The sequence below is a fragment of the Lissotriton vulgaris genome, chromosome 10 (genome assembly GCF_964263255.1).
Source record: "Lissotriton vulgaris chromosome 10, aLisVul1.2, whole genome shotgun sequence".
Classification (NCBI taxonomy): Eukaryota; Metazoa; Chordata; class Amphibia; order Caudata; family Salamandridae; genus Lissotriton; species Lissotriton vulgaris.
In genome coordinates, this window is record NC_141698.1 from 535,761,460 (window position 1) to 535,787,687 (window position 26,228).

General features: G+C 47.4%; 46 non-coding genes across 46 annotated transcripts; all 46 read left to right on the plus strand.

Annotated features, from left to right (window-relative positions):
• Positions 1-898: 898 nt before the first annotated feature.
• Positions 899-970, plus strand: TRNAP-CGG (transfer RNA proline (anticodon CGG)). Its single transcript has one exon. It is a non-coding gene; the product is annotated as a tRNA-Pro (tRNA).
• Positions 971-1,355: 385 nt separating this feature from the next.
• TRNAV-UAC (transfer RNA valine (anticodon UAC)) lies at positions 1,356-1,428 on the plus strand. The gene has a single exon. It is a non-coding gene; the product is annotated as a tRNA-Val (tRNA).
• Positions 1,429-1,833: 405 nt separating this feature from the next.
• On the plus strand, positions 1,834-1,905 carry TRNAP-AGG (transfer RNA proline (anticodon AGG)). The gene has a single exon. It is a non-coding gene; the product is annotated as a tRNA-Pro (tRNA).
• Positions 1,906-2,290: 385 nt separating this feature from the next.
• Positions 2,291-2,363, plus strand: TRNAV-AAC (transfer RNA valine (anticodon AAC)). The gene has a single exon. It is a non-coding gene; the product is annotated as a tRNA-Val (tRNA).
• Positions 2,364-2,655: 292 nt separating this feature from the next.
• TRNAL-CAA (transfer RNA leucine (anticodon CAA)) lies at positions 2,656-2,767 on the plus strand. Its single transcript has 2 exons — positions 2,656-2,693; positions 2,722-2,767. It is a non-coding gene; the product is annotated as a tRNA-Leu (tRNA).
• A 932-nt stretch (positions 2,768-3,699) lies between these two features.
• TRNAP-CGG (transfer RNA proline (anticodon CGG)) lies at positions 3,700-3,771 on the plus strand. The gene has a single exon. It is a non-coding gene; the product is annotated as a tRNA-Pro (tRNA).
• Positions 3,772-4,156: 385 nt separating this feature from the next.
• TRNAV-UAC (transfer RNA valine (anticodon UAC)) lies at positions 4,157-4,229 on the plus strand. The gene has a single exon. It is a non-coding gene; the product is annotated as a tRNA-Val (tRNA).
• A 405-nt stretch (positions 4,230-4,634) lies between these two features.
• TRNAP-AGG (transfer RNA proline (anticodon AGG)) lies at positions 4,635-4,706 on the plus strand. Its single transcript has one exon. It is a non-coding gene; the product is annotated as a tRNA-Pro (tRNA).
• A 385-nt stretch (positions 4,707-5,091) lies between these two features.
• Positions 5,092-5,164, plus strand: TRNAV-AAC (transfer RNA valine (anticodon AAC)). The gene has a single exon. It is a non-coding gene; the product is annotated as a tRNA-Val (tRNA).
• Positions 5,165-5,457: 293 nt separating this feature from the next.
• TRNAL-CAA (transfer RNA leucine (anticodon CAA)) lies at positions 5,458-5,569 on the plus strand. Its single transcript has 2 exons — positions 5,458-5,495; positions 5,524-5,569. It is a non-coding gene; the product is annotated as a tRNA-Leu (tRNA).
• A 932-nt stretch (positions 5,570-6,501) lies between these two features.
• On the plus strand, positions 6,502-6,573 carry TRNAP-CGG (transfer RNA proline (anticodon CGG)). The gene has a single exon. It is a non-coding gene; the product is annotated as a tRNA-Pro (tRNA).
• Positions 6,574-6,958: 385 nt separating this feature from the next.
• Positions 6,959-7,031, plus strand: TRNAV-UAC (transfer RNA valine (anticodon UAC)). Its single transcript has one exon. It is a non-coding gene; the product is annotated as a tRNA-Val (tRNA).
• Positions 7,032-7,436: 405 nt separating this feature from the next.
• On the plus strand, positions 7,437-7,508 carry TRNAP-AGG (transfer RNA proline (anticodon AGG)). The gene has a single exon. It is a non-coding gene; the product is annotated as a tRNA-Pro (tRNA).
• A 381-nt stretch (positions 7,509-7,889) lies between these two features.
• Positions 7,890-7,962, plus strand: TRNAV-AAC (transfer RNA valine (anticodon AAC)). The gene has a single exon. It is a non-coding gene; the product is annotated as a tRNA-Val (tRNA).
• A 293-nt stretch (positions 7,963-8,255) lies between these two features.
• Positions 8,256-8,367, plus strand: TRNAL-CAA (transfer RNA leucine (anticodon CAA)). The gene is made up of 2 exons: positions 8,256-8,293; positions 8,322-8,367. It is a non-coding gene; the product is annotated as a tRNA-Leu (tRNA).
• A 932-nt stretch (positions 8,368-9,299) lies between these two features.
• Positions 9,300-9,371, plus strand: TRNAP-CGG (transfer RNA proline (anticodon CGG)). Its single transcript has one exon. It is a non-coding gene; the product is annotated as a tRNA-Pro (tRNA).
• Positions 9,372-9,756: 385 nt separating this feature from the next.
• On the plus strand, positions 9,757-9,829 carry TRNAV-UAC (transfer RNA valine (anticodon UAC)). Its single transcript has one exon. It is a non-coding gene; the product is annotated as a tRNA-Val (tRNA).
• Positions 9,830-10,234: 405 nt separating this feature from the next.
• TRNAP-AGG (transfer RNA proline (anticodon AGG)) lies at positions 10,235-10,306 on the plus strand. The gene has a single exon. It is a non-coding gene; the product is annotated as a tRNA-Pro (tRNA).
• A 385-nt stretch (positions 10,307-10,691) lies between these two features.
• Positions 10,692-10,764, plus strand: TRNAV-AAC (transfer RNA valine (anticodon AAC)). The gene has a single exon. It is a non-coding gene; the product is annotated as a tRNA-Val (tRNA).
• A 292-nt stretch (positions 10,765-11,056) lies between these two features.
• Positions 11,057-11,168, plus strand: TRNAL-CAA (transfer RNA leucine (anticodon CAA)). Its single transcript has 2 exons — positions 11,057-11,094; positions 11,123-11,168. It is a non-coding gene; the product is annotated as a tRNA-Leu (tRNA).
• A 932-nt stretch (positions 11,169-12,100) lies between these two features.
• Positions 12,101-12,172, plus strand: TRNAP-CGG (transfer RNA proline (anticodon CGG)). The gene has a single exon. It is a non-coding gene; the product is annotated as a tRNA-Pro (tRNA).
• A 385-nt stretch (positions 12,173-12,557) lies between these two features.
• TRNAV-UAC (transfer RNA valine (anticodon UAC)) lies at positions 12,558-12,630 on the plus strand. The gene has a single exon. It is a non-coding gene; the product is annotated as a tRNA-Val (tRNA).
• Positions 12,631-13,035: 405 nt separating this feature from the next.
• TRNAP-AGG (transfer RNA proline (anticodon AGG)) lies at positions 13,036-13,107 on the plus strand. Its single transcript has one exon. It is a non-coding gene; the product is annotated as a tRNA-Pro (tRNA).
• Positions 13,108-13,492: 385 nt separating this feature from the next.
• On the plus strand, positions 13,493-13,565 carry TRNAV-AAC (transfer RNA valine (anticodon AAC)). The gene has a single exon. It is a non-coding gene; the product is annotated as a tRNA-Val (tRNA).
• Positions 13,566-13,858: 293 nt separating this feature from the next.
• On the plus strand, positions 13,859-13,970 carry TRNAL-CAA (transfer RNA leucine (anticodon CAA)). The gene is made up of 2 exons: positions 13,859-13,896; positions 13,925-13,970. It is a non-coding gene; the product is annotated as a tRNA-Leu (tRNA).
• Positions 13,971-14,902: 932 nt separating this feature from the next.
• TRNAP-CGG (transfer RNA proline (anticodon CGG)) lies at positions 14,903-14,974 on the plus strand. The gene has a single exon. It is a non-coding gene; the product is annotated as a tRNA-Pro (tRNA).
• A 385-nt stretch (positions 14,975-15,359) lies between these two features.
• On the plus strand, positions 15,360-15,432 carry TRNAV-UAC (transfer RNA valine (anticodon UAC)). The gene has a single exon. It is a non-coding gene; the product is annotated as a tRNA-Val (tRNA).
• Positions 15,433-15,837: 405 nt separating this feature from the next.
• TRNAP-AGG (transfer RNA proline (anticodon AGG)) lies at positions 15,838-15,909 on the plus strand. The gene has a single exon. It is a non-coding gene; the product is annotated as a tRNA-Pro (tRNA).
• Positions 15,910-16,290: 381 nt separating this feature from the next.
• Positions 16,291-16,363, plus strand: TRNAV-AAC (transfer RNA valine (anticodon AAC)). Its single transcript has one exon. It is a non-coding gene; the product is annotated as a tRNA-Val (tRNA).
• Positions 16,364-16,655: 292 nt separating this feature from the next.
• On the plus strand, positions 16,656-16,767 carry TRNAL-CAA (transfer RNA leucine (anticodon CAA)). Its single transcript has 2 exons — positions 16,656-16,693; positions 16,722-16,767. It is a non-coding gene; the product is annotated as a tRNA-Leu (tRNA).
• A 932-nt stretch (positions 16,768-17,699) lies between these two features.
• TRNAP-CGG (transfer RNA proline (anticodon CGG)) lies at positions 17,700-17,771 on the plus strand. The gene has a single exon. It is a non-coding gene; the product is annotated as a tRNA-Pro (tRNA).
• A 385-nt stretch (positions 17,772-18,156) lies between these two features.
• On the plus strand, positions 18,157-18,229 carry TRNAV-UAC (transfer RNA valine (anticodon UAC)). The gene has a single exon. It is a non-coding gene; the product is annotated as a tRNA-Val (tRNA).
• Positions 18,230-18,634: 405 nt separating this feature from the next.
• On the plus strand, positions 18,635-18,706 carry TRNAP-AGG (transfer RNA proline (anticodon AGG)). Its single transcript has one exon. It is a non-coding gene; the product is annotated as a tRNA-Pro (tRNA).
• A 385-nt stretch (positions 18,707-19,091) lies between these two features.
• TRNAV-AAC (transfer RNA valine (anticodon AAC)) lies at positions 19,092-19,164 on the plus strand. Its single transcript has one exon. It is a non-coding gene; the product is annotated as a tRNA-Val (tRNA).
• Positions 19,165-19,457: 293 nt separating this feature from the next.
• On the plus strand, positions 19,458-19,569 carry TRNAL-CAA (transfer RNA leucine (anticodon CAA)). The gene is made up of 2 exons: positions 19,458-19,495; positions 19,524-19,569. It is a non-coding gene; the product is annotated as a tRNA-Leu (tRNA).
• A 932-nt stretch (positions 19,570-20,501) lies between these two features.
• Positions 20,502-20,573, plus strand: TRNAP-CGG (transfer RNA proline (anticodon CGG)). The gene has a single exon. It is a non-coding gene; the product is annotated as a tRNA-Pro (tRNA).
• Positions 20,574-20,958: 385 nt separating this feature from the next.
• Positions 20,959-21,031, plus strand: TRNAV-UAC (transfer RNA valine (anticodon UAC)). Its single transcript has one exon. It is a non-coding gene; the product is annotated as a tRNA-Val (tRNA).
• Positions 21,032-21,436: 405 nt separating this feature from the next.
• On the plus strand, positions 21,437-21,508 carry TRNAP-AGG (transfer RNA proline (anticodon AGG)). Its single transcript has one exon. It is a non-coding gene; the product is annotated as a tRNA-Pro (tRNA).
• A 381-nt stretch (positions 21,509-21,889) lies between these two features.
• On the plus strand, positions 21,890-21,962 carry TRNAV-AAC (transfer RNA valine (anticodon AAC)). Its single transcript has one exon. It is a non-coding gene; the product is annotated as a tRNA-Val (tRNA).
• Positions 21,963-22,255: 293 nt separating this feature from the next.
• Positions 22,256-22,367, plus strand: TRNAL-CAA (transfer RNA leucine (anticodon CAA)). Its single transcript has 2 exons — positions 22,256-22,293; positions 22,322-22,367. It is a non-coding gene; the product is annotated as a tRNA-Leu (tRNA).
• A 932-nt stretch (positions 22,368-23,299) lies between these two features.
• Positions 23,300-23,371, plus strand: TRNAP-CGG (transfer RNA proline (anticodon CGG)). Its single transcript has one exon. It is a non-coding gene; the product is annotated as a tRNA-Pro (tRNA).
• A 385-nt stretch (positions 23,372-23,756) lies between these two features.
• Positions 23,757-23,829, plus strand: TRNAV-UAC (transfer RNA valine (anticodon UAC)). Its single transcript has one exon. It is a non-coding gene; the product is annotated as a tRNA-Val (tRNA).
• Positions 23,830-24,234: 405 nt separating this feature from the next.
• Positions 24,235-24,306, plus strand: TRNAP-AGG (transfer RNA proline (anticodon AGG)). The gene has a single exon. It is a non-coding gene; the product is annotated as a tRNA-Pro (tRNA).
• A 381-nt stretch (positions 24,307-24,687) lies between these two features.
• On the plus strand, positions 24,688-24,760 carry TRNAV-AAC (transfer RNA valine (anticodon AAC)). Its single transcript has one exon. It is a non-coding gene; the product is annotated as a tRNA-Val (tRNA).
• A 293-nt stretch (positions 24,761-25,053) lies between these two features.
• Positions 25,054-25,165, plus strand: TRNAL-CAA (transfer RNA leucine (anticodon CAA)). The gene is made up of 2 exons: positions 25,054-25,091; positions 25,120-25,165. It is a non-coding gene; the product is annotated as a tRNA-Leu (tRNA).
• Positions 25,166-26,097: 932 nt separating this feature from the next.
• Positions 26,098-26,169, plus strand: TRNAP-CGG (transfer RNA proline (anticodon CGG)). Its single transcript has one exon. It is a non-coding gene; the product is annotated as a tRNA-Pro (tRNA).
• Positions 26,170-26,228: the final 59 nt, after the last annotated feature.

Consider the following 26,228-nt stretch of genomic DNA (forward strand, 5'->3'; position numbering starts at 1 on the left):
TGCAGTGCATTCCCCACACACACCACAATATTTGCGGGAACCTGTAGTAAATAAAGAGAAATCCACCAGGCTGGGCCCTCAATCACAATTCCATGTATTTCTGAAAGTGACACCTCAGGCACACCTTCCATTACATTTGCAATCCATCACAGTAACTGCCTTGCTGGGTTTCGAAATAAGCAGTTGATCCCATCATTTGTTGTGAGGCTCTCCTGCCACCTTTTTGGCAGAGAAGGCACTGTCCCTGCAACAACACAGGCAGACATGTTCAACAGGGCTTCCTGGTTATGTGGGAGGAGCAGATTGCCAATGGTCCCCCCTTGAAAATTCTAATTTACATAAGGAAGACAGAGAGGTAGCTGGTAGTAGGCACTACACACGGACATTGCACTCCCTCTTGTGATTTGCAGCCAATTCTAGATTGAGGCAGGAGGAAAGGAGGAGACTCGCCCAACAATGGCCATACTGGGAAGTCAGCCACTCTGGGTCTCCCAGGTGAATGTTTCAGGCCTGTGAGCCACTCATATAAATCTCGCCTGATCGAGCCTGATCGAGCGCTGAGCGGGCGCGTTTGAATCCAAATATCAAACACCTCTTTCTCAGGCGCAAGAAATGGTGGGCCCTTCATTGCTTCTGGTGTGGAAGTCTATGGAGCAAGGGTCCAGGACTTGCAGAGGAGTACAAGTGCCAGAAAGTGCTTGCTGTTCTCATCTGTGCCTTTTTACTGCTCACTGGCCGATAGGAGATTGGCTGCCCCCTTCCTTGCTGGAGTGAAAAAACAACAACTTGAGAGAAAACATGACTTTGTGTGGCTCACTTATAGGGAGACGAGCCAAATAGCCCTGCTGTTTTCTGAAAGACGCTTCAGTAATTGTTCAAAATGTCTCCTGGCCACTCAGGCTCGTTGGTCTAGGGGTATGATTCTCGCTTCGGGTGCGAGAGGTCCCGGGTTCAAATCCCGGACGAGCCCATCCTGTGGAAGTTTTCAGGCTGCTTGTCATATAGGAGCCTTTCTTCTTTTCAATGCTATAAGACGCTGTGTATGTCGAGAAGGTTCCTTACCCTGCACGCTATTTTCCACTTTTGACATGATAAAGGAGTGCAGGACTTCCTTGCAACTGCTTTTCTGGGCTGGACCAGCAGTGTAGGAACATTACATGCAAAGAGTTTTTCTAGTGTCATTTCAGGATATGGTTTCAAAATCGCCTCTTGGGGAAAAAAGTGGTCCTCATTCCTGTCTTCCAAAGAAAGAGAGACCGGGTAAGGAGAGCCCAACTTTGAGCTTCAAGGACGTTGGCCCTTAGTCTGTGCGTTCCAACCCAATACACGCCAACAAGATTCCTGAGGTAGTGTCTGTTTCTGTAGTGTAGTGGTTATCACGTTCGCCTTACACGCGAAAGGTCCCTGGTTCGAGACCGGGCAGAAATGCAGCTTGCTGTTTTTCACAGTGTTTGCATTTACTGGCTCACTTTATAGAAAAGCTGAGATAATAGAGGCTGTCTATTCCTCACCAGCCTGACGTAGTGTGCTCCAGAGATCTCAGTGACAGCTCGAAAAGAGAAGTGACGATAGCTTGCGCCATTCGCTTGCTCGCACTTTGCTCTGTAGGGTGGGCCTACTTCATGAAAGCAAGGCATGAGAGAAGAAATGCTTCTCTTGTCCTCACCACGAGCAGACACTTAAAGCAAACAAACTGTCTGAAGGACAGAGGCTTTTTAATTTCTTGTTTGATGACGGTCATGGAAAAGACAGCAATCATATTGCAGAACAGAGCAGCATGTACTGGCTAGCTGCCACTAACCCCTGGAGCCGTGTCAGAGGTGACTCTTGCGTGGCTCGTTGGTCTAGGGGTATGATTCTCGCTTAGGGTGCGAGAGGTCCCGGGTTCAAATCCCGGACGAGCCCTTTTTAGAGGTAAACATACAAACCCTACTAAAAAAGCACTATGCCTGACTATTTCTCGTTATACTGGGTGCATTGTTGCACAACATATTTCTAACCTCAGAAGAAAAATGGATCACCATGCTTTATCTGCCTACCTGCTTAGTCTCAGTGTGTCCCAGGTGATGCTTTCCCAAGCTGTACTCGCTGGCATTTAGGCATCAGATATTTGCCTGTCGATGCCTGCACAAGTGAGTTTTGAATACGTCTAATTGCAAGCATGTTGGATGATATCTCTGAGGTTTTCACACTTGTTCTGCACATTCTGAGCCGCTGCTGATACAGCAGAATAGAAGTAGGGTGAAGACTTGAGAGAAACTTTCCTCTAACAGTAGAAAGCACCAAGGTAGTTTCTGTAGTGTAGTGGTCATCACGTTCGCCTAACACGCGAAAGGTCCCCGGTTCGAGACGGGGCAGAAACACTGTGCATTGGATGCTTTTTTTGTGCACACTCTAAAACCTTATTATCTCAATGCAAGTTTAAGAAGAGGTGGTCTTTGAACACGGTGAGCCGCGAGAATTTTTTTTACCTTTGCAGACGAAACAAAGTTATCTCCATCGATCATCTGGGGGTTGTTCTTGGGCCTATTTTTATTTTGTGTGAGCTATGTTGTATTGTTGGGGCCTTTACACCTGTGACATTTCTGTGAACGTTGTAAGTGGAAACGTTGGCAGGTGCAGACAGAAAAGTCAGAACTAAGCACACCCTGAGCCGTCAGGATGGCCGAGTGGTCTAAGGCGCCAGACTCAAGAGAGCTTGATCTTCAGTGATGCTGAGCCTTCTGGTCTCCTCATGGAGGCGTGGGTTCAAATCCCACTTCTGACAGGTCCCTTTTACACCCTTAAGTCTTCCTAATTTTTGCAGTGCATTCCCCACACACACCACAATATTTGCGGGAACCTGTAGTAAATAAAGAGAAATCCACCAGGCTGGGCCCTCAATCACAATTCCATGTATTTCTGAAAGTGACACCGCAGGCACACCTTCCATTACATTTGCAATCCACCACAGTAACTGCCTTGCTGGGTTTCGAAATAAGCAGTTGATCCCATCATTTGTTGTGAGGCTCTCCTGCCACCTTTTGGGCAGAGAAGGCACTGTCCCTGCAACAACACAGGCAGACATGTTCAACAGGGCTTCCTGGTTATGTGGGAGGAGCAGATTGCCAATGGTCCCCCCTTGAAAATTCTAATTTACATAAGGAAGACAAAGAGGTAGCTGGTAGTAGGCACTACACACGGACATTGCACTCCCTCTTGTGATTTGCAGCCAATTCTAGATTGAGGCAGGAGGAAAGGAGGAGACTCGCCCAACAATGGCCATACTGGGAAGTCAGCCACTCTGGGTCTCCCAGGTGAATGTTTCAGGCCTGTGAGCCACTCATATAAATCTCGCCTGATCGAGCCTGATCGAGCGCTGAGCGAGCGCGTTTGAATCCAAATATCAAACACCTCTTTCTCAGGCGCAAGAAATGGTGGGCCCTTCATTGCTTCTGGTGTGGAAGTCTATGGAGCAAGGGTCCAGGACTTGCAGAGGAGTACAAGTGCCAGAAAGTGCTTGCTGTTCTCATCTGTGCCTTTTTACTGCTCACTGGCCGATAGGAGATTGGCTGCCCCCTTCCTTGCTGGAGTGAAAAAACAACAACTTGAGAGAAAACATGACTTTGTGTGGCTCACTTATAGGGAGACGAGCCAAATAGCCCTGCTGTTTTCTGAAAGACGCTTCAGTAATTGTTCAAAATGTCTCCTGGCCACTCAGGCTCGTTGGTCTAGGGGTATGATTCTCGCTTCGGGTGCGAGAGGTCCCGGGTTCAAATCCCGGACGAGCCCATCCTGTGGAAGTTTTCAGGCTGCTTGTCATATAGGAGCCTTTCTTCTTTTCAATGCTATAAGACGCTGTGTATGTCGAGAAGGTTCCTTACCCTGCACGCTATTTTCCACTTTTGACATGATAAAGGAGTGCAGGACTTCCTTGCAACTGCTTTTCTGGGCTGGACCAGCAGTGTAGGAACATTACATGCAAAGAGTTTTTCTAGTGTCATTTCAGGATATGGTTTCAAAATCGCCTCTTGGGGAAAAAAGTGGTCCTCATTCCTGTCTTCCAAAGAAAGAGAGACCGGGTAAGGAGAGCCCAACTTTGAGCTTCAAGGACGTTGGCCCTTAGTCTGTGCGTTCCAACCCAATACACGCCAACAAGATTCCTGAGGTAGTGTCTGTTTCTGTAGTGTAGTGGTTATCACGTTCGCCTTACACGCGAAAGGTCCCTGGTTCGAGACCGGGCAGAAATGCAGCTTGCTGTTTTTCACAGTGTTTGCATTTACTGGCTCACTTTATAGAAAAGCTGAGATAATAGAGGCTGTCTATTCCTCACCAGCCTGACGTAGTGTGCTCCAGAGATCTCAGTGACAGCTCGAAAAGAGAAGTGACGATAGCTTGCGCCATTCGCTTGCTCGCACTTTGCTCTGTAGGGTGGGCCTACTTCATGAAAGCAAGGCATGAGAGAAGAAATGCTTCTCTTGTCCTCACCACGAGCAGACACTTAAAGCAAACAAACTGTCTGAAGGACAGAGGCTTTTTAATTTCTTGTTTGATGACGGTCATGGAAAAGACAGCAATCATATTGCAGAACAGAGCAGCATGTACTGGCTAGCTGCCACTAACCCCTGGAGCCGTGTCAGAGGTGACTCTTGCGTGGCTCGTTGGTCTAGGGGTATGATTCTCGCTTAGGGTGCGAGAGGTCCCGGGTTCAAATCCCGGACGAGCCCTTTTTAGAGGTAAACATACAAACCCTACTAAAAAAGCACTATGCCTGACTATTTCTCGTTATACTGGGTGCATTGTTGCACAACATATTTCTAACCTCAGAAGAAAAATGGATCACCATGCTTTATCTGCCTACCTGCTTAGTCTCAGTGTGTCCCAGGTGATGCTTTCCCAAGCTGTACTCGCTGGCATTTAGGCATCAAATATTTGCCTGTCGATGCCTGCACAAGTGAGTTTTGAATACGTCTAATTGCAAGCATGTTGGATGATATCTCTGAGGTTTTCACACTTGTTCTGCATATTCTGAGCCGCTGCTGATACAGCAGAATAGAAGTAGGGTGAAGACTTGAGAGAAACTTTCCTCTAACAGTAGAAAGCACCAAGGTAGTTTCTGTAGTGTAATGGTCATCACGTTCACCTAACACGCGAAAGGTCCCCGGTTCGAGACGGGGCAGAAACACTGTGCATTGGATGCTTTTTTTGTGCACACTCTAAAACCTTATTATCTCAATGCAAGTTTAAGAAGAGGTGGTCTTTGAACACGGTGAGCCGCGAGAATTTTTTTTTACCTTTGCAGACGAAACAAAGTTATCTCCATCGATCATCTGGGGGTTGTTCTTGGGCCTATTTTTATTTTGTGTGAGCTATGTTGTATTGTTGGGGCCTTTACACCTGTGACATTTCTGTGAACGTTGTAAGTGGAAACGTTGGCAGGTGCAGACAGAAAAGTCAGAACTAAGCACACCCTGAGCCGTCAGGATGGCCGAGTGGTCTAAGGCGCCAGACTCAAGAGAGCTTGATCTTCAGTGATGCTGAGCCTTCTGGTCTCCTCATGGAGGCGTGGGTTCAAATCCCACTTCTGACAGGTCCCTTTTACACCCTTAAGTCTTCCTAATTTTTGCAGTGCATTCCCCACACACACCACAATATTTGCGGGAACCTGTAGTAAATAAAGAGAAATCCACCAGGCTGGGCCCTCAATCACAATTCCATGTATTTCTGAAAGTGACACCGCAGGCACACCTTCCATTACATTTGCAATCCATCACAGTAACTGCCTTGCTGGGTTTCGAAATAAGCAGTTGATCCCATCATTTGTTGTGAGGCTCTCCTGCCACCTTTTGGGCAGAGAAGGCACTGTCCCTGCAACAACACAGGCAGACATGTTCAACAGGGCTTCCTGGTTATGTGGGAGGAGCAGATTGCCAATGGTCCCCCCTTGAAAATTCTAATTTACATAAGGAAGACAGAGAGGTAGCTGGTAGTAGGCACTACACACGGACATTGCACTCCCTCTTGTGATTTGCAGCCAATTCTAGATTGAGGCAGGAGGAAAGGAGGAGACTCGCCCAACAATGGCCATACTGGGAAGTCAGCCACTCTGGGTCTCCCAGGTGAATGTTTCAGGCCTGTGAGCCACTCATATAAATCTCGCCTGATCGAGCCTGATCGAGCGCTGAGCGAGCGCGTTTGAATCCAAATATCAAACACCTCTTTCTCAGGCGCAAGAAATGGTGGGCCCTTCATTGCTTCTGGTGTGGAAGTCTATGGAGCAAGGGTCCAGGACTTGCAGAGGAGTACAAGTGCCAGAAAGTGCTTGCTGTTCTCATCTGTGCCTTTTTACTGCTCACTGGCCGATAGGAGATTGGCTGCCCCCTTCCTTGCTGGAGTGAAAAAACAACAACTTGAGAGAAAACATGACTTTGTGTGGCTCACTTATAGGGAGACGAGCCAAATAGCCCTGCTGTTTTCTGAAAGACGCTTCAGTAATTGTTCAAAATGTCTCCTGGCCACTCAGGCTCGTTGGTCTAGGGGTATGATTCTCGCTTCGGGTGCGAGAGGTCCCGGGTTCAAATCCCGGACGAGCCCATCCTGTGGAAGTTTTCAGGCTGCTTGTTATATAGGAGCCTTTCTTCTTTTCAATGCTATAAGACGCTGTGTATGTCGAGAAGGTTCCTTACCCTGCACGCTATTTTCCACTTTTGACATGATAAAGGAGTGCAGGACTTCCTTGCAACTGCTTTTCTGGGCTGTACCAGCAGTGTAGGAACATTACATGCAAAGAGTTTTTCTAGTGTCATTTCAGGATATGGTTTCAAAATCGCCTCTTGGGGAAAAAAGTGGTCCTCATTCCTGTCTTCCAAAGAAAGAGAGACCGGGTAAGGAGAGCCCAACTTTGAGCTTCAAGGACGTTGGCCCTTAGTCTGTGCGTTCCAACCCAATACACGCCAACAAGATTCCTGAGGTAGTGTCTGTTTCTGTAGTGTAGTGATTATCACGTTCGCCTTACACGCGAAAAGTCCCTGGTTCGAGACCGGGCAGAAATGCAGCTTGCTGTTTTTCACAGTGTTTGCATTTACTGGCTCACTTTATAGAAAAGCTGAGATAATAGAGGCTGTCTATTCCTCACCAGCCTGACGTAGTGTGCTCCAGAGATCTCAGTGACAGCTCGAAAAGAGAAGTGACGATAGCTTGCGCCATTCGCTTGCTCGCACTTTGCTCTGTAGGGTGGGCCTACTTCATGAAAGCAAGGCATGAGAGAAGAAATGCTTCTCTTGTCCTCACCACGAGCAGACACTTAAAGCAAACAAACTGTCTGAAGGACATAGGCTTTTTAATTTCTTGTTTGATGACGGTCATGGAAAAGACAGCAATCATATTGCAGAACAGAGCAGCATGTACTGGCTAGCTGCCACTAACCCCTGGAGCCGTGTCAGAGGTGACTCTTGCGTGGCTCGTTGGTCTAGGGGTATGATTCTCGCTTAGGGTGCGAGAGGTCCCGGGTTCAAATCCCGGACGAGCCCTTTTTAGAGGTAAACATACAAACCCTACTAAAAAAGCACTATGACTATTTCTCGTTATACTGGGTGCATTGTTGCACAACATATTTCTAACCTCAGAAGAAAAATGGATCACCATGCTTTATCTGCCTACCTGCTTAGTCTCAGTGTGTCCCAGGTCATGCTTTCCCAAGCTGTACTCGCTGGCATTTAGGCATCAGATATTTGCCTGTCGATGCCTGCACAAGTGAGTTTTGAATACGTCTAATTGCAAGCATGTTGGATGATATCTCTGAGGTTTTCACACTTGTTCTGCACATTCTGAGCCGCTGCTGATACAGCAGAATAGAAGTAGGGTGAAGACTTGAGAGAAACTTTCCTCTAACAGTAGAAAGCACCAAGGTAGTTTCTGTAGTGTAGTGGTCATCACGTTCGCCTAACACGCGAAAGGTCCCCGGTTCGAGACGGGGCAGAAACACTGTGCATTGGATGCTTTTTTTGTGCACACTCTAAAACCTTATTATCTCAATGCAAGTTTAAGAAGAGGTGGTCTTTGAACACAGTGAGCCGCGAGAATTTTTTTTTACCTTTGCAGACGAAACAAAGTTATCTCCATCGATCATCTGGGGGTTGTTCTTGGGCCTATTTTTATTTTGTGTGAGCTATGTTGTATTGTTGGGGCCTTTACACCTGTGACATTTCTGTGAACGTTGTAAGTGGAAACGTTGGCAGGTGCAGACAGAAAAGTCAGAACTAAGCACACCCTGAGCCGTCAGGATGGCCGAGTGGTCTAAGGCGCCAGACTCAAGAGAGCTTGATCTTCAGTGATGCTGAGCCTTCTGGTCTCCTCATGGAGGCGTGGGTTCAAATCCCACTTCTGACAGGTCCCTTTTACACCCTTAAGTCTTCCTAATTTTTGCAGTGCATTCCCCACACACACCACAATATTTGCGGGAACCTGTAGTAAATAAAGAGAAATCCACCAGGCTGGGCCCTCAATCACAATTCCATGTATTTCTGAAAGTGACACCTCAGGCACACCTTCCATTACATTTGCAATCCATCACAGTAACTGCCTTGCTGGGTTTCGAAATAAGCAGTTGATCCCATCATTTGTTGTGAGGCTCTCCTGCCACCTTTTTGGCAGAGAAGGCACTGTCCCTGCAACAACACAGGCAGACATGTTCAACAGGGCTTCCTGGTTATGTGGGAGGAGCAGATTGCCAATGGTCCCCCCTTGAAAATTCTAATTTACATAAGGAAGACAGAGAGGTAGCTGGTAGTAGGCACTACACACGGACATTGCACTCCCTCTTGTGATTTGCAGCCAATTCTAGATTGAGGCAGGAGGAAAGGAGGAGACTCGCCCAACAATGGCCATACTGGGAAGTCAGCCACTCTGGGTCTCCCAGGTGAATGTTTCAGGCCTGTGAGCCACTCATATAAATCTCGCCTGATCGAGCCTGATCGAGCGCTGAGCGGGCGCGTTTGAATCCAAATATCAAACACCTCTTTCTCAGGCGCAAGAAATGGTGGGCCCTTCATTGCTTCTGGTGTGGAAGTCTATGGAGCAAGGGTCCAGGACTTGCAGAGGAGTACAAGTGCCAGAAAGTGCTTGCTGTTCTCATCTGTGCCTTTTTACTGCTCACTGGCCGATAGGAGATTGGCTGCCCCCTTCCTTGCTGGAGTGAAAAAACAACAACTTGAGAGAAAACATGACTTTGTGTGGCTCACTTATAGGGAGACGAGCCAAATAGCCCTGCTGTTTTCTGAAAGACGCTTCAGTAATTGTTCAAAATGTCTCCTGGCCACTCAGGCTCGTTGGTCTAGGGGTATGATTCTCGCTTCGGGTGCGAGAGGTCCCGGGTTCAAATCCCGGACGAGCCCATCCTGTGGAAGTTTTCAGGCTGCTTGTCATATAGGAGCCTTTCTTCTTTTCAATGCTATAAGACGCTGTGTATGTCGAGAAGGTTCCTTACCCTGCACGCTATTTTCCACTTTTGACATGATAAAGGAGTGCAGGACTTCCTTGCAACTGCTTTTCTGGGCTGGACCAGCAGTGTAGGAACATTACATGCAAAGAGTTTTTCTAGTGTCATTTCAGGATATGGTTTCAAAATCGCCTCTTGGGGAAAAAAGTGGTCCTCATTCCTGTCTTCCAAAGAAAGAGAGACCGGGTAAGGAGAGCCCAACTTTGAGCTTCAAGGACGTTGGCCCTTAGTCTGTGCGTTCCAACCCAATACACGCCAACAAGATTCCTGAGGTAGTGTCTGTTTCTGTAGTGTAGTGGTTATCACGTTCGCCTTACACGCGAAAGGTCCCTGGTTCGAGACCGGGCAGAAATGCAGCTTGCTGTTTTTCACAGTGTTTGCATTTACTGGCTCACTTTATAGAAAAGCTGAGATAATAGAGGCTGTCTATTCCTCACCAGCCTGACGTAGTGTGCTCCAGAGATCTCAGTGACAGCTCGAAAAGAGAAGTGACGATAGCTTGCGCCATTCGCTTGCTCGCACTTTGCTCTGTAGGGTGGGCCTACTTCATGAAAGCAAGGCATGAGAGAAGAAATGCTTCTCTTGTCCTCACCACGAGCAGACACTTAAAGCAAACAAACTGTCTGAAGGACAGAGGCTTTTTAATTTCTTGTTTGATGACGGTCATGGAAAAGACAGCAATCATATTGCAGAACAGAGCAGCATGTACTGGCTAGCTGCCACTAACCCCTGGAGCCGTGTCAGAGGTGACTCTTGCGTGGCTCGTTGGTCTAGGGGTATGATTCTCGCTTAGGGTGCGAGAGGTCCCGGGTTCAAATCCCGGACGAGCCCTTTTTAGAGGTAAACATACAAACCCTACTAAAAAAGCACTATGCCTGACTATTTCTCGTTATACTGGGTGCATTGTTGCACAACATATTTCTAACCTCAGAAGAAAAATGGATCACCATGCTTTATCTGCCTACCTGCTTAGTCTCAGTGTGTCCCAGGTGATGCTTTCCCAAGCTGTACTCGCTGGCATTTAGGCATCAGATATTTGCCTGTCGATGCCTGCACAAGTGAGTTTTGAATACGTCTAATTGCAAGCATGTTGGATGATATCTCTGAGGTTTTCACACTTGTTCTGCACATTCTGAGCCGCTGCTGATACAGCAGAATAGAAGTAGGGTGAAGACTTGAGAGAAACTTTCCTCTAACAGTAGAAAGCACCAAGGTAGTTTCTGTAGTGTAGTGGTCATCACGTTCGCCTAACACGCGAAAGGTCCCCGGTTCGAGACGGGGCAGAAACACTGTGCATTGGATGCTTTTTTTGTGCACACTCTAAAACCTTATTATCTCAATGCAAGTTTAAGAAGAGGTGGTCTTTGAACACGGTGAGCCGCGAGAATTTTTTTTACCTTTGCAGACGAAACAAAGTTATCTCCATCGATCATCTGGGGGTTGTTCTTGGGCCTATTTTTATTTTGTGTGAGCTATGTTGTATTGTTGGGGCCTTTACACCTGTGACATTTCTGTGAACGTTGTAAGTGGAAACGTTGGCAGGTGCAGACAGAAAAGTCAGAACTAAGCACACCCTGAGCCGTCAGGATGGCCGAGTGGTCTAAGGCGCCAGACTCAAGAGAGCTTGATCTTCAGTGATGCTGAGCCTTCTGGTCTCCTCATGGAGGCGTGGGTTCAAATCCCACTTCTGACAGGTCCCTTTTACACCCTTAAGTCTTCCTAATTTTTGCAGTGCATTCCCCACACACACCACAATATTTGCGGGAACCTGTAGTAAATAAAGAGAAATCCACCAGGCTGGGCCCTCAATCACAATTCCATGTATTTCTGAAAGTGACACCGCAGGCACACCTTCCATTACATTTGCAATCCATCACAGTAACTGCCTTGCTGGGTTTCGAAATAAGCAGTTGATCCCATCATTTGTTGTGAGGCTCTCCTGCCACCTTTTGGGCAGAGAAGGCACTGTCCCTGCAACAACACAGGCAGACATGTTCAACAGGGCTTCCTGGTTATGTGGGAGGAGCAGATTGCCAATGGTCCCCCCTTGAAAATTCTAATTTACATAAGGAAGACAAAGAGGTAGCTGGTAGTAGGCACTACACACGGACATTGCACTCCCTCTTGTGATTTGCAGCCAATTCTAGATTGAGGCAGGAGGAAAGGAGGAGACTCGCCCAACAATGGCCATACTGGGAAGTCAGCCACTCTGGGTCTCCCAGGTGAATGTTTCAGGCCTGTGAGCCACTCATATAAATCTCGCCTGATCGAGCCTGATCGAGCGCTGAGCGAGCGCGTTTGAATCCAAATATCAAACACCTCTTTCTCAGGCGCAAGAAATGGTGGGCCCTTCATTGCTTCTGGTGTGGAAGTCTATGGAGCAAGGGTCCAGGACTTGCAGAGGAGTACAAGTGCCAGAAAGTGCTTGCTGTTCTCATCTGTGCCTTTTTACTGTTCACTGGCCGATAGGAGATTGGCTGCCCCCTTCCTTGCTGGAGTGAAAAAACAACAACTTGAGAGAAAACATGACTTTGTGTGGCTCACTTATAGGGAGACGAGCCAAATAGCCCTGCTGTTTTCTGAAAGACACTTCAGTAATTGTTCAAAATGTCTCCTGGCCACTCAGGCTCGTTGGTCTAGGGGTATGATTCTCGCTTCGGGTGCGAGAGGTCCCGGGTTCAAATCCCGGACGAGCCCATCCTGTGGAAGTTTTCAGGCTGCTTGTCATATAGGAGCCTTTCTTCTTTTCAATGCTATAAGACGCTGTGTATGTCGAGAAGGTTCCTTACCCTGCACGCTATTTTCCACTTTTGACATGATAAAGGAGTGCAGGACTTCCTTGCAACTGCTTTTCTGGGCTGGACCAGCAGTGTAGGAACATTACATGCAAAGAGTTTTTCTAGTGTCATTTCAGGATATGGTTTCAAAATCGCCTCTTGGGGAAAAAAGTGGTCCTCATTCCTGTCTTCCAAAGAAAGAGAGACCGGGTAAGGAGAGCCCAACTTTGAGCTTCAAGGACGTTGGCCCTTAGTCTGTGCGTTCCAACCCAATACACGCCAACAAGATTCCTGAGGTAGTGTCTGTTTCTGTAGTGTAGTGGTTATCACGTTCGCCTTACACGCGAAAGGTCCCTGGTTCGAGACCGGGCAGAAATGCAGCTTGCTGTTTTTCACAGTGTTTGCATTTACTGGCTCACTTTATAGAAAAGCTGAGATAATAGAGGCTGTCTATTCCTCACCAGCCTGACGTAGTGTGCTCCAGAGATCTCAGTGACAGCTCGAAAAGAGAAGTGACGATAGCTTGCGCCATTCGCTTGCTCGCACTTTGCTCTGTAGGGTGGGCCTACTTCATGAAAGCAAGGCATGAGAGAAGAAATGCTTCTCTTGTCCTCACCACGAGCAGACACTTAAAGCAAACAAACTGTCTGAAGGACAGAGGCTTTTTAATTTCTTGTTTGATGACGGTCATGGAAAAGACAGCAATCATATTGCAGAACAGAGCAGCATGTACTGGCTAGCTGCCACTAACCCCTGGAGCCGTGTCAGAGGTGACTCTTGCGTGGCTCGTTGGTCTAGGGGTATGATTCTCGCTTAGGGTGCGAGAGGTCCCGGGTTCAAATCCCGGACGAGCCCTTTTTAGAGGTAAACATACAAACCCTACTAAAAAAGCACTATGCCTGACTATTTCTCGTTATACTGGGTGCATTGTTGCACAACATATTTCTAACCTCAGAAGAAAAATGGATCACCATGCTTTATCTGCCTACCTGCTTAGTCTCAGTGTGTCCCAGGTGATGCTTTCCCAAGCTGTACTCGCTGGCATTTAGGCATCAAATATTTGCCTGTCGATGCCTGCACAAGTGAGTTTTGAATACGTCTAATTGCAAGCATGTTGGATGATATCTCTGAGGTTTTCACACTTGTTCTGCATATTCTGAGCCGCTGCTGATACAGCAGAATAGAAGTAGGGTGAAGACTTGAGAGAAACTTTCCTCTAACAGTAGAAAGCACCAAGGTAGTTTCTGTAGTGTAATGGTCATCACGTTCACCTAACACGCGAAAGGTCCCCGGTTCGAGACGGGGCAGAAACACTGTGCATTGGATGCTTTTTTTGTGCACACTCTAAAACCTTATTATCTCAATGCAAGTTTAAGAAGAGGTGGTCTTTGAACACGGTGAGCCGCGAGAATTTTTTTTTACCTTTGCAGACGAAACAAAGTTATCTCCATCGATCATCTGGGGGTTGTTCTTGGGCCTATTTTTATTTTGTGTGAGCTATGTTGTATTGTTGGGGCCTTTACACCTGTGACATTTCTGTGAACGTTGTAAGTGGAAACGTTGGCAGGTGCAGACAGAAAAGTCAGAACTAAGCACACCCTGAGCCGTCAGGATGGCCGAGTGGTCTAAGGCGCCAGACTCAAGAGAGCTTGATCTTCAGTGATGCTGAGCCTTCTGGTCTCCTCATGGAGGCGTGGGTTCAAATCCCACTTCTGACAGGTCCCTTTTACACCCTTAAGTCTTCCTAATTTTTGCAGTGCATTCCCCACACACACCACAATATTTGCGGGAACCTGTAGTAAATAAAGAGAAATCCACCAGGCTGGGCCCTCAATCACAATTCCATGTATTTCTGAAAGTGACACCGCAGGCACACCTTCCATTACATTTGCAATCCATCACAGTAACTGCCTTGCTGGGTTTCGAAATAAGCAGTTGATCCCATCATTTGTTGTGAGGCTCTCCTGCCACCTTTTGGGCAGAGAAGGCACTGTCCCTGCAACAACACAGGCAGACATGTTCAACAGGGCTTCCTGGTTATGTGGGAGGAGCAGATTGCCAATGGTCCCCCCTTGAAAATTCTAATTTACATAAGGAAGACAGAGAGGTAGCTGGTAGTAGGCACTACACACGGACATTGCACTCCCTCTTGTGATTTGCAGCCAATTCTAGATTGAGGCAGGAGGAAAGGAGGAGACTCGCCCAACAATGGCCATACTGGGAAGTCAGCCACTCTGGGTCTCCCAGGTGAATGTTTCAGGCCTGTGAGCCACTCATATAAATCTCGCCTGATCGAGCCTGATCGAGCGCTGAGCGAGCGCGTTTGAATCCAAATATCAAACACCTCTTTCTCAGGCGCAAGAAATGGTGGGCCCTTCATTGCTTCTGGTGTGGAAGTCTATGGAGCAAGGGTCCAGGACTTGCAGAGGAGTACAAGTGCCAGAAAGTGCTTGCTGTTCTCATCTGTGCCTTTTTACTGCTCACTGGCCGATAGGAGATTGGCTGCCCCCTTCCTTGCTGGAGTGAAAAAACAACAACTTGAGAGAAAACATGACTTTGTGTGGCTCACTTATAGGGAGACGAGCCAAATAGCCCTGCTGTTTTCTGAAAGACGCTTCAGTAATTGTTCAAAATGTCTCCTGGCCACTCAGGCTCGTTGGTCTAGGGGTATGATTCTCGCTTCGGGTGCGAGAGGTCCCGGGTTCAAATCCCGGACGAGCCCATCCTGTGGAAGTTTTCAGGCTGCTTGTCATATAGGAGCCTTTCTTCTTTTCAATGCTATAAGACGCTGTGTATGTCGAGAAGGTTCCTTACCCTGCACGCTATTTTCCACTTTTGACATGATAAAGGAGTGCAGGACTTCCTTGCAACTGCTTTTCTGGGCTGGACCAGCAGTGTAGGAACATTACATGCAAAGAGTTTTTCTAGTGTCATTTCAGGATATGGTTTCAAAATCGCCTCTTGGGGAAAAAAGTGGTCCTCATTCCTGTCTTCCAAAGAAAGAGAGACCGGGTAAGGAGAGCCCAACTTTGAGCTTCAAGGACGTTGGCCCTTAGTCTGTGCGTTCCAACCCAATACACGCCAACAAGATTCCTGAGGTAGTGTCTGTTTCTGTAGTGTAGTGGTTATCACGTTCGCCTTACACGCGAAAGGTCCCTGGTTCGAGACCGGGCAGAAATGCAGCTTGCTGTTTTTCACAGTGTTTGCATTTACTGGCTCACTTTATAGAAAAGCTGAGATAATAGAGGCTGTCTATTCCTCACCAGCCTGACGTAGTGTGCTCCAGAGATCTCAGTGACAGCTCGAAAAGAGAAGTGACGATAGCTTGCGCCATTCGCTTGCTCGCACTTTGCTCTGTAGGGTGGGCCTACTTCATGAAAGCAAGGCATGAGAGAAGAAATGCTTCTCTTGTCCTCACCACGAGCAGACACTTAAAGCAAACAAACTGTCTGAAGGACAGAGGCTTTTTAATTTCTTGTTTGATGACGGTCATGGAAAAGACAGCAATCATATTGCAGAACAGAGCAGCATGTACTGGCTAGCTGCCACTAACCCCTGGAGCCGTGTCAGAGGTGACTCTTGCGTGGCTCGTTGGTCTAGGGGTATGATTCTCGCTTAGGGTGCGAGAGGTCCCGGGTTCAAATCCCGGACGAGCCCTTTTTAGAGGTAAACATACAAACCCTACTAAAAAAGCACTATGACTATTTCTCGTTATACTGGGTGCATTGTTGCACAACATATTTCTAACCTCAGAAGAAAAATGGATCACCATGCTTTATCTGCCTACCTGCTTAGTCTCAGTGTGTCCCAGGTGATGCTTTCCCAAGCTGTACTCGCTGGCATTTAGGCATCAGATATTTGCCTGTCGATGCCTGCACAAGTGAGTTTTGAATACGTCTAATTGCAAGCATGTTGGATGATATCTCTGAGGTTTTCACACTTGTTCTGCACATTCTGAGCCGCTGCTGATACAGCAGAATAGAAGTAGGGTGAAGACTTGAGAGAAACTTTCCTCTAACAGTAGAAAGCACCAAGGTAGTTTCTGTAGTGTAGTGGTCATCACGTTCGCCTAACACGCGAAAGGTCCCCGGTTCGAGACGGGGCAGAAACACTGTGCATTGGATGCTTTTTTTGTGCACACTCTAAAACCTTATTATCTCAATGCAAGTTTAAGAAGAGGTGGTCTTTGAACACGGTGAGCCGCGAGAATTTTTTTTACCTTTGCAGACGAAACAAAGTTATCTCCATCGATCATCTGGGGGTTGTTCTTGGGCCTATTTTTATTTTGTGTGAGCTATGTTGTATTGTTGGGGCCTTTACACCTGTGACATTTCTGTGAACGTTGTAAGTGGAAACGTTGGCAGGTGCAGACAGAAAAGTCAGAACTAAGCACACCCTGAGCCGTCAGGATGGCCGAGTGGTCTAAGGCGCCAGACTCAAGAGAGCTTGATCTTCAGTGATGCTGAGCCTTCTGGTCTCCTCATGGAGGCGTGGGTTCAAATCCCACTTCTGACAGGTCCCTTTTACACCCTTAAGTCTTCCTAATTTTTGCAGTGCATTCCCCACACACACCACAATATTTGCGGGAACCTGTAGTAAATAAAGAGAAATCCACCAGGCTGGGCCCTCAATCACAATTCCATGTATTTCTGAAAGTGACACCGCAGGCACACCTTCCATTACATTTGCAATCCATCACAGTAACTGCCTTGCTGGGTTTCGAAATAAGCAGTTGATCCCATCATTTGTTGTGAGGCTCTCCTGCCACCTTTTGGGCAGAGAAGGCACTGTCCCTGCAACAACACAGGCAGACATGTTCAACAGGGCTTCCTGGTTATGTGGGAGGAGCAGATTGCCAATGGTCCCCCCTTGAAAATTCTAATTTACATAAGGAAGACAAAGAGGTAGCTGGTAGTAGGCACTACACACGGACATTGCACTCCCTCTTGTGATTTGCAGCCAATTCTAGATTGAGGCAGGAGGAAAGGAGGAGACTCGCCCAACAATGGCCATACTGGGAAGTCAGCCACTCTGGGTCTCCCAGGTGAATGTTTCAGGCCTGTGAGCCACTCATATAAATCTCGCCTGATCGAGCCTGATCGAGCGCTGAGCGAGCGCGTTTGAATCCAAATATCAAACACCTCTTTCTCAGGCGCAAGAAATGGTGGGCCCTTCATTGCTTCTGGTGTGGAAGTCTATGGAGCAAGGGTCCAGGACTTGCAGAGGAGTACAAGTGCCAGAAAGTGCTTGCTGTTCTCATCTGTGCCTTTTTACTGCTCACTGGCCGATAGGAGATTGGCTGCCCCCTTCCTTGCTGGAGTGAAAAAACAACAACTTGAGAGAAAACATGACTTTGTGTGGCTCACTTATAGGGAGACGAGCCAAATAGCCCTGCTGTTTTCTGAAAGACACTTCAGTAATTGTTCAAAATGTCTCCTGGCCACTCAGGCTCGTTGGTCTAGGGGTATGATTCTCGCTTCGGGTGCGAGAGGTCCCGGGTTCAAATCCCGGACGAGCCCATCCTGTGGAAGTTTTCAGGCTGCTTGTCATATAGGAGCCTTTCTTCTTTTCAATGCTATAAGACGCTGTGTATGTCGAGAAGGTTCCTTACCCTGCACGCTATTTTCCACTTTTGACATGATAAAGGAGTGCAGGACTTCCTTGCAACTGCTTTTCTGGGCTGGACCAGCAGTGTAGGAACATTACATGCAAAGAGTTTTTCTAGTGTCATTTCAGGATATGGTTTCAAAATCGCCTCTTGGGGAAAAAAGTGGTCCTCATTCCTGTCTTCCAAAGAAAGAGAGACCGGGTAAGGAGAGCCCAACTTTGAGCTTCAAGGACGTTGGCCCTTAGTCTGTGCGTTCCAACCCAATACACGCCAACAAGATTCCTGAGGTAGTGTCTGTTTCTGTAGTGTAGTGGTTATCACGTTCGCCTTACACGCGAAAGGTCCCTGGTTCGAGACCGGGCAGAAATGCAGCTTGCTGTTTTTCACAGTGTTTGCATTTACTGGCTCACTTTATAGAAAAGCTGAGATAATAGAGGCTGTCTATTCCTCACCAGCCTGACGTAGTGTGCTCCAGAGATCTCAGTGACAGCTCGAAAAGAGAAGTGACGATAGCTTGCGCCATTCGCTTGCTCGCACTTTGCTCTGTAGGGTGGGCCTACTTCATGAAAGCAAGGCATGAGAGAAGAAATGCTTCTCTTGTCCTCACCACGAGCAGACACTTAAAGCAAACAAACTGTCTGAAGGACAGAGGCTTTTTAATTTCTTGTTTGATGACGGTCATGGAAAAGACAGCAATCATATTGCAGAACAGAGCAGCATGTACTGGCTAGCTGCCACTAACCCCTGGAGCCGTGTCAGAGGTGACTCTTGCGTGGCTCGTTGGTCTAGGGGTATGATTCTCGCTTAGGGTGCGAGAGGTCCCGGGTTCAAATCCCGGACGAGCCCTTTTTAGAGGTAAACATACAAACCCTACTAAAAAAGCACTATGCCTGACTATTTCTCGTTATACTGGGTGCATTGTTGCACAACATATTTCTAACCTCAGAAGAAAAATGGATCACCATGCTTTATCTGCCTACCTGCTTAATCTCAGTGTGTCCCAGGTGATGCTTTCCCAAGCTGTACTCGCTGGCATTTAGGCATCAAATATTTGCCTGTCGATGCCTGCACAAGTGAGTTTTGAATACGTCTAATTGCAAGCATGTTGGATGATATCTCTGAGGTTTTCACACTTGTTCTGCATATTCTGAGCCGCTGCTGATACAGCAGAATAGAAGTAGGGTGAAGACTTGAGAGAAACTTTCCTCTAACAGTAGAAAGCACCAAGGTAGTTTCTGTAGTGTAATGGTCATCACGTTCACCTAACACGCGAAAGGTCCCCGGTTCGAGACGGGGCAGAAACACTGTGCATTGGATGCTTTTTTTGTGCACACTCTAAAACCTTATTATCTCAATGCAAGTTTAAGAAGAGGTGGTCTTTGAACACGGTGAGCCGCGAGAATTTTTTTTTACCTTTGCAGACGAAACAAAGTTATCTCCATCGATCATCTGGGGGTTGTTCTTGGGCCTATTTTTATTTTGTGTGAGCTATGTTGTATTGTTGGGGCCTTTACACCTGTGACATTTCTGTGAACGTTGTAAGTGGAAACGTTGGCAGGTGCAGACAGAAAAGTCAGAACTAAGCACACCCTGAGCCGTCAGGATGGCCGAGTGGTCTAAGGCGCCAGACTCAAGAGAGCTTGATCTTCAGTGATGCTGAGCCTTCTGGTCTCCTCATGGAGGCGTGGGTTCAAATCCCACTTCTGACAGGTCCCTTTTACACCCTTAAGTCTTCCTAATTTTTGCAGTGCATTCCCCACACACACCACAATATTTGCGGGAACCTGTAGTAAATAAAGAGAAATCCACCAGGCTGGGCCCTCAATCACAATTCCATGTATTTCTGAAAGTGACACCGCAGGCACACCTTCCATTACATTTGCAATCCATCACAGTAACTGCCTTGCTGGGTTTCGAAATAAGCAGTTGATCCCATCATTTGTTGTGAGGCTCTCCTGCCACCTTTTGGGCAGAGAAGGCACTGTCCCTGCAACAACACAGGCAGACATGTTCAACAGGGCTTCCTGGTTATGTGGGAGGAGCAGATTGCCAATGGTCCCCCCTTGAAAATTCTAATTTACATAAGGAAGACAGAGAGGTAGCTGGTAGTAGGCACTACACACGGACATTGCACTCCCTCTTGTGATTTGCAGCCAATTCTAGATTGAGGCAGGAGGAAAGGAGGAGACTCGCCCAACAATGGCCATACTGGGAAGTCAGCCACTCTGGGTCTCCCAGGTGAATGTTTCAGGCCTGTGAGCCACTCATATAAATCTCGCCTGATCGAGCCTGATCGAGCGCTGAGCGAGCGCGTTTGAATCCAAATATCAAACACCTCTTTCTCAGGCGCAAGAAATGGTGGGCCCTTCATTGCTTCTGGTGTGGAAGTCTATGGAGCAAGGGTCCAGGACTTGCAGAGGAGTACAAGTGCCAGAAAGTGCTTGCTGTTCTCATCTGTGCCTTTTTACTGCTCACTGGCCGATAGGAGATTGGCTGCCCCCTTCCTTGCTGGAGTGAAAAAACAACAACTTGAGAGAAAACATGACTTTGTGTGGCTCACTTATAGGGAGACGAGCCAAATAGCCCTGCTGTTTTCTGAAAGACGCTTCAGTAATTGTTCAAAATGTCTCCTGGCCACTCAGGCTCGTTGGTCTAGGGGTATGATTCTCGCTTCGGGTGCGAGAGGTCCCGGGTTCAAATCCCGGACGAGCCCATCCTGTGGAAGTTTTCAGGCTGCTTGTTATATAGGAGCCTTTCTTCTTTTCAATGCTATAAGACGCTGTGTATGTCGAGAAGGTTCCTTACCCTGCACGCTATTTTCCACTTTTGACATGATAAAGGAGTGCAGGACTTCCTTGCAACTGCTTTTCTGGGCTGGACCAGCAGTGTAGGAACATTACATGCAAAGAGTTTTTCTAGTGTCATTTCAGGATATGGTTTCAAAATCGCCTCTTGGGGAAAAAAGTGGTCCTCATTCCTGTCTTCCAAAGAAAGAGAGACCGGGTAAGGAGAGCCCAACTTTGAGCTTCAAGGACGTTGGCCCTTAGTCTGTGCGTTCCAACCCAATACACGCCAACAAGATTCCTGAGGTAGTGTCTGTTTCTGTAGTGTAGTGGTTATCACGTTCGCCTTACACGCGAAAAGTCCCTGGTTCGAGACCGGGCAGAAATGCAGCTTGCTGTTTTTCACAGTGTTTGCATTTACTGGCTCACTTTATAGAAAAGCTGAGATAATAGAGGCTGTCTATTCCTCACCAGCCTGACGTAGTGTGCTCCAGAGATCTCAGTGACAGCTCGAAAAGAGAAGTGACGATAGCTTGCGCCATTCGCTTGCTCGCACTTTGCTCTGTAGGGTGGGCCTACTTCATGAAAGCAAGGCATGAGAGAAGAAATGCTTCTCTTGTCCTCACCACGAGCAGACACTTAAAGCAAACAAACTGTCTGAAGGACATAGGCTTTTTAATTTCTTGTTTGATGACGGTCATGGAAAAGACAGCAATCATATTGCAGAACAGAGCAGCATGTACTGGCTAGCTGCCACTAACCCCTGGAGCCGTGTCAGAGGTGACTCTTGCGTGGCTCGTTGGTCTAGGGGTATGATTCTCGCTTAGGGTGCGAGAGGTCCCGGGTTCAAATCCCGGACGAGCCCTTTTTAGAGGTAAACATACAAACCCTACTAAAAAAGCACTATGACTATTTCTCGTTATACTGGGTGCATTGTTGCACAACATATTTCTAACCTCAGAAGAAAAATGGATCACCATGCTTTATCTGCCTACCTGCTTAGTCTCAGTGTGTCCCAGGTCATGCTTTCCCAAGCTGTACTCGCTGGCATTTAGGCATCAGATATTTGCCTGTCGATGCCTGCACAAGTGAGTTTTGAATACGTCTAATTGCAAGCATGTTGGATGATATCTCTGAGGTTTTCACACTTGTTCTGCACATTCTGAGCCGCTGCTGATACAGCAGAATAGAAGTAGGGTGAAGACTTGAGAGAAACTTTCCTCTAACAGTAGAAAGCACCAAGGTAGTTTCTGTAGTGTAGTGGTCATCACGTTCGCCTAACACGCGAAAGGTCCCCGGTTCGAGACGGGGCAGAAACACTGTGCATTGGATGCTTTTTTTGTGCACACTCTAAAACCTTATTATCTCAATGCAAGTTTAAGAAGAGGTGGTCTTTGAACACAGTGAGCCGCGAGAATTTTTTTTTACCTTTGCAGACGAAACAAAGTTATCTCCATCGATCATCTGGGGGTTGTTCTTGGGCCTATTTTTATTTTGTGTGAGCTATGTTGTATTGTTGGGGCCTTTACACCTGTGACATTTCTGTGAACGTTGTAAGTGGAAACGTTGGCAGGTGCAGACAGAAAAGTCAGAACTAAGCACACCCTGAGCCGTCAGGATGGCCGAGTGGTCTAAGGCGCCAGACTCAAGAGAGCTTGATCTTCAGTGATGCTGAGCCTTCTGGTCTCCTCATGGAGGCGTGGGTTCAAATCCCACTTCTGACAGGTCCCTTTTACACCCTTAAGTCTTCCTAATTTTTGCAGTGCATTCCCCACACACACCACAATATTTGCGGGAACCTGTAGTAAATAAAGAGAAATCCACCAGGCTGGGCCCTCAATCACAATTCCATGTATTTCTGAAAGTGACACCTCAGGCACACCTTCCATTACATTTGCAATCCATCACAGTAACTGCCTTGCTGGGTTTCGAAATAAGCAGTTGATCCCATCATTTGTTGTGAGGCTCTCCTGCCACCTTTTTGGCAGAGAAGGCACTGTCCCTGCAACAACACAGGCAGACATGTTCAACAGGGCTTCCTGGTTATGTGGGAGGAGCAGATTGCCAATGGTCCCCCCTTGAAAATTCTAATTTACATAAGGAAGACAGAGAGGTAGCTGGTAGTAGGCACTACACACGGACATTGCACTCCCTCTTGTGATTTGCAGCCAATTCTAGATTGAGGCAGGAGGAAAGGAGGAGACTCGCCCAACAATGGCCATACTGGGAAGTCAGCCACTCTGGGTCTCCCAGGTGAATGTTTCAGGCCTGTGAGCCACTCATATAAATCTCGCCTGATCGAGCCTGATCGAGCGCTGAGCGGGCGCGTTTGAATCCAAATATCAAACACCTCTTTCTCAGGCGCAAGAAATGGTGGGCCCTTCATTGCTTCTGGTGTGGAAGTCTATGGAGCAAGGGTCCAGGACTTGCAGAGGAGTACAAGTGCCAGAAAGTGCTTGCTGTTCTCATCTGTGCCTTTTTACTGCTCACTGGCCGATAGGAGATTGGCTGCCCCCTTCCTTGCTGGAGTGAAAAAACAACAACTTGAGAGAAAACATGACTTTGTGTGGCTCACTTATAGGGAGACGAGCCAAATAGCCCTGCTGTTTTCTGAAAGACGCTTCAGTAATTGTTCAAAATGTCTCCTGGCCACTCAGGCTCGTTGGTCTAGGGGTATGATTCTCGCTTCGGGTGCGAGAGGTCCCGGGTTCAAATCCCGGACGAGCCCATCCTGTGGAAGTTTTCAGGCTGCTTGTCATATAGGAGCCTTTCTTCTTTTCAATGCTATAAGACGCTGTGTATGTCGAGAAGGTTCCTTACCCTGCACGCTATTTTCCACTTTTGACATGATAAAGGAGTGCAGGACTTCCTTGCAACTGCTTTTCTGGGCTGGACCAGCAGTGTAGGAACATTACATGCAAAGAGTTTTTCTAGTGTCATTTCAGGATATGGTTTCAAAATCGCCTCTTGGGGAAAAAAGTGGTCCTCATTCCTGTCTTCCAAAGAAAGAGAGACCGGGTAAGGAGAGCCCAACTTTGAGCTTCAAGGACGTTGGCCCTTAGTCTGTGCGTTCCAACCCAATACACGCCAACAAGATTCCTGAGGTAGTGTCTGTTTCTGTAGTGTAGTGGTTATCACGTTCGCCTTACACGCGAAAGGTCCCTGGTTCGAGACCGGGCAGAAATGCAGCTTGCTGTTTTTCACAGTGTTTGCATTTACTGGCTCACTTTATAGAAAAGCTGAGATAATAGAGGCTGTCTATTCCTCACCAGCCTGACGTAGTGTGCTCCAGAGATCTCAGTGACAGCTCGAAAAGAGAAGTGACGATAGCTTGCGCCATTCGCTTGCTCGCACTTTGCTCTGTAGGGTGGGCCTACTTCATGAAAGCAAGGCATGAGAGAAGAAATGCTTCTCTTGTCCTCACCACGAGCAGACACTTAAAGCAAACAAACTGTCTGAAGGACAGAGGCTTTTTAATTTCTTGTTTGATGACGGTCATGGAAAAGACAGCAATCATATTGCAGAACAGAGCAGCATGTACTGGCTAGCTGCCACTAACCCCTGGAGCCGTGTCAGAGGTGACTCTTGCGTGGCTCGTTGGTCTAGGGGTATGATTCTCGCTTAGGGTGCGAGAGGTCCCGGGTTCAAATCCCGGACGAGCCCTTTTTAGAGGTAAACATACAAACCCTACTAAAAAAGCACTATGACTATTTCTCGTTATACTGGGTGCATTGTTGCACAACATATTTCTAACCTCAGAAGAAAAATGGATCACCATGCTTTATCTGCCTACCTGCTTAGTCTCAGTGTGTCCCAGGTCATGCTTTCCCAAGCTGTACTCGCTGGCATTTAGGCATCAGATATTTGCCTGTCGATGCCTGCACAAGTGAGTTTTGAATACGTCTAATTGCAAGCATGTTGGATGATATCTCTGAGGTTTTCACACTTGTTCTGCACATTCTGAGCCGCTGCTGATACAGCAGAATAGAAGTAGGGTGAAGACTTGAGAGAAACTTTCCTCTAACAGTAGAAAGCACCAAGGTAGTTTCTGTAGTGTAGTGGTCATCACGTTCGCCTAACACGCGAAAGGTCCCCGGTTCGAGACGGGGCAGAAACACTGTGCATTGGATGCTTTTTTTGTGCACACTCTAAAACCTTATTATCTCAATGCAAGTTTAAGAAGAGGTGGTCTTTGAACACAGTGAGCCGCGAGAATTTTTTTTTACCTTTGCAGAAGAAACAAAGTTATCTCCATCGATCATCTGGGGGTTGTTCTTGGGCCTATTTTTATTTTGTGTGAGCTATGTTGTATTGTTGGGGCCTTTACACCTGTGACATTTCTGTGAACGTTGTAAGTGGAAACGTTGGCAGGTGCAGACAGAAAAGTCAGAACTAAGCACACCCTGAGCCGTCAGGATGGCCGAGTGGTCTAAGGCGCCAGACTCAAGAGAGCTTGATCTTCAGTGATGCTGAGCCTTCTGGTCTCCTCATGGAGGCGTGGGTTCAAATCCCACTTCTGACAGGTCCCTTTTACACCCTTAAGTCTTCCTAATTTTTGCAGTGCATTCCCCACACACACCACAATATTTGCGGGAACCTGTAGTAAATAAAGAGAAATCCACCAGGCTGGGCCCTCAATCACAATTCCATGTATTTCTGAAAGTGACACCTCAGGCACACCTTCCATTACATTTGCAATCCATCACAGTAACTGCCTTGCTGGGTTTCGAAATAAGCAGTTGATCCCATCATTTGTTGTGAGGCTCTCCTGCCACCTTTTTGGCAGAGAAGGCACTGTCCCTGCAACAACACAGGCAGACATGTTCAACAGGGCTTCCTGGTTATGTGGGAGGAGCAGATTGCCAATGGTCCCCCCTTGAAAATTCTAATTTACATAAGGAAGACAGAGAGGTAGCTGGTAGTAGGCACTACACACGGACATTGCACTCCCTCTTGTGATTTGCAGCCAATTCTAGATTGAGGCAGGAGGAAAGGAGGAGACTCGCCCAACAATGGCCATACTGGGAAGTCAGCCACTCTGGGTCTCCCAGGTGAATGTTTCAGGCCTGTGAGCCACTCATATAAATCTCGCCTGATCGAGCCTGATCGAGCGCTGAGCGGGCGCGTTTGAATCCAAATATCAAACACCTCTTTCTCAGGCGCAAGAAATGGTGGGCCCTTCATTGCTTCTGGTGTGGAAGTCTATGGAGCAAGGGTCCAGGACTTGCAGAGGAGTACAAGTGCCAGAAAGTGCTTGCTGTTCTCATCTGTGCCTTTTTACTGCTCACTGGCCGATAGGAGATTGGCTGCCCCCTTCCTTGCTGGAGTGAAAAAACAACAACTTGAGAGAAAACATGACTTTGTGTGGCTCACTTATAGGGAGACGAGCCAAATAGCCCTGCTGTTTTCTGAAAGACGCTTCAGTAATTGTTCAAAATGTCTCCTGGCCACTCAGGCTCGTTGGTCTAGGGGTATGATTCTCGCTTCGGGTGCGAGAGGTCCCGGGTTCAAATCCCGGACGAGCCCATCCTGTGGAAGTTTTCAGGCTGCTTGTCATATAGGAGCCTTTCTTCTTTTCAATGCTA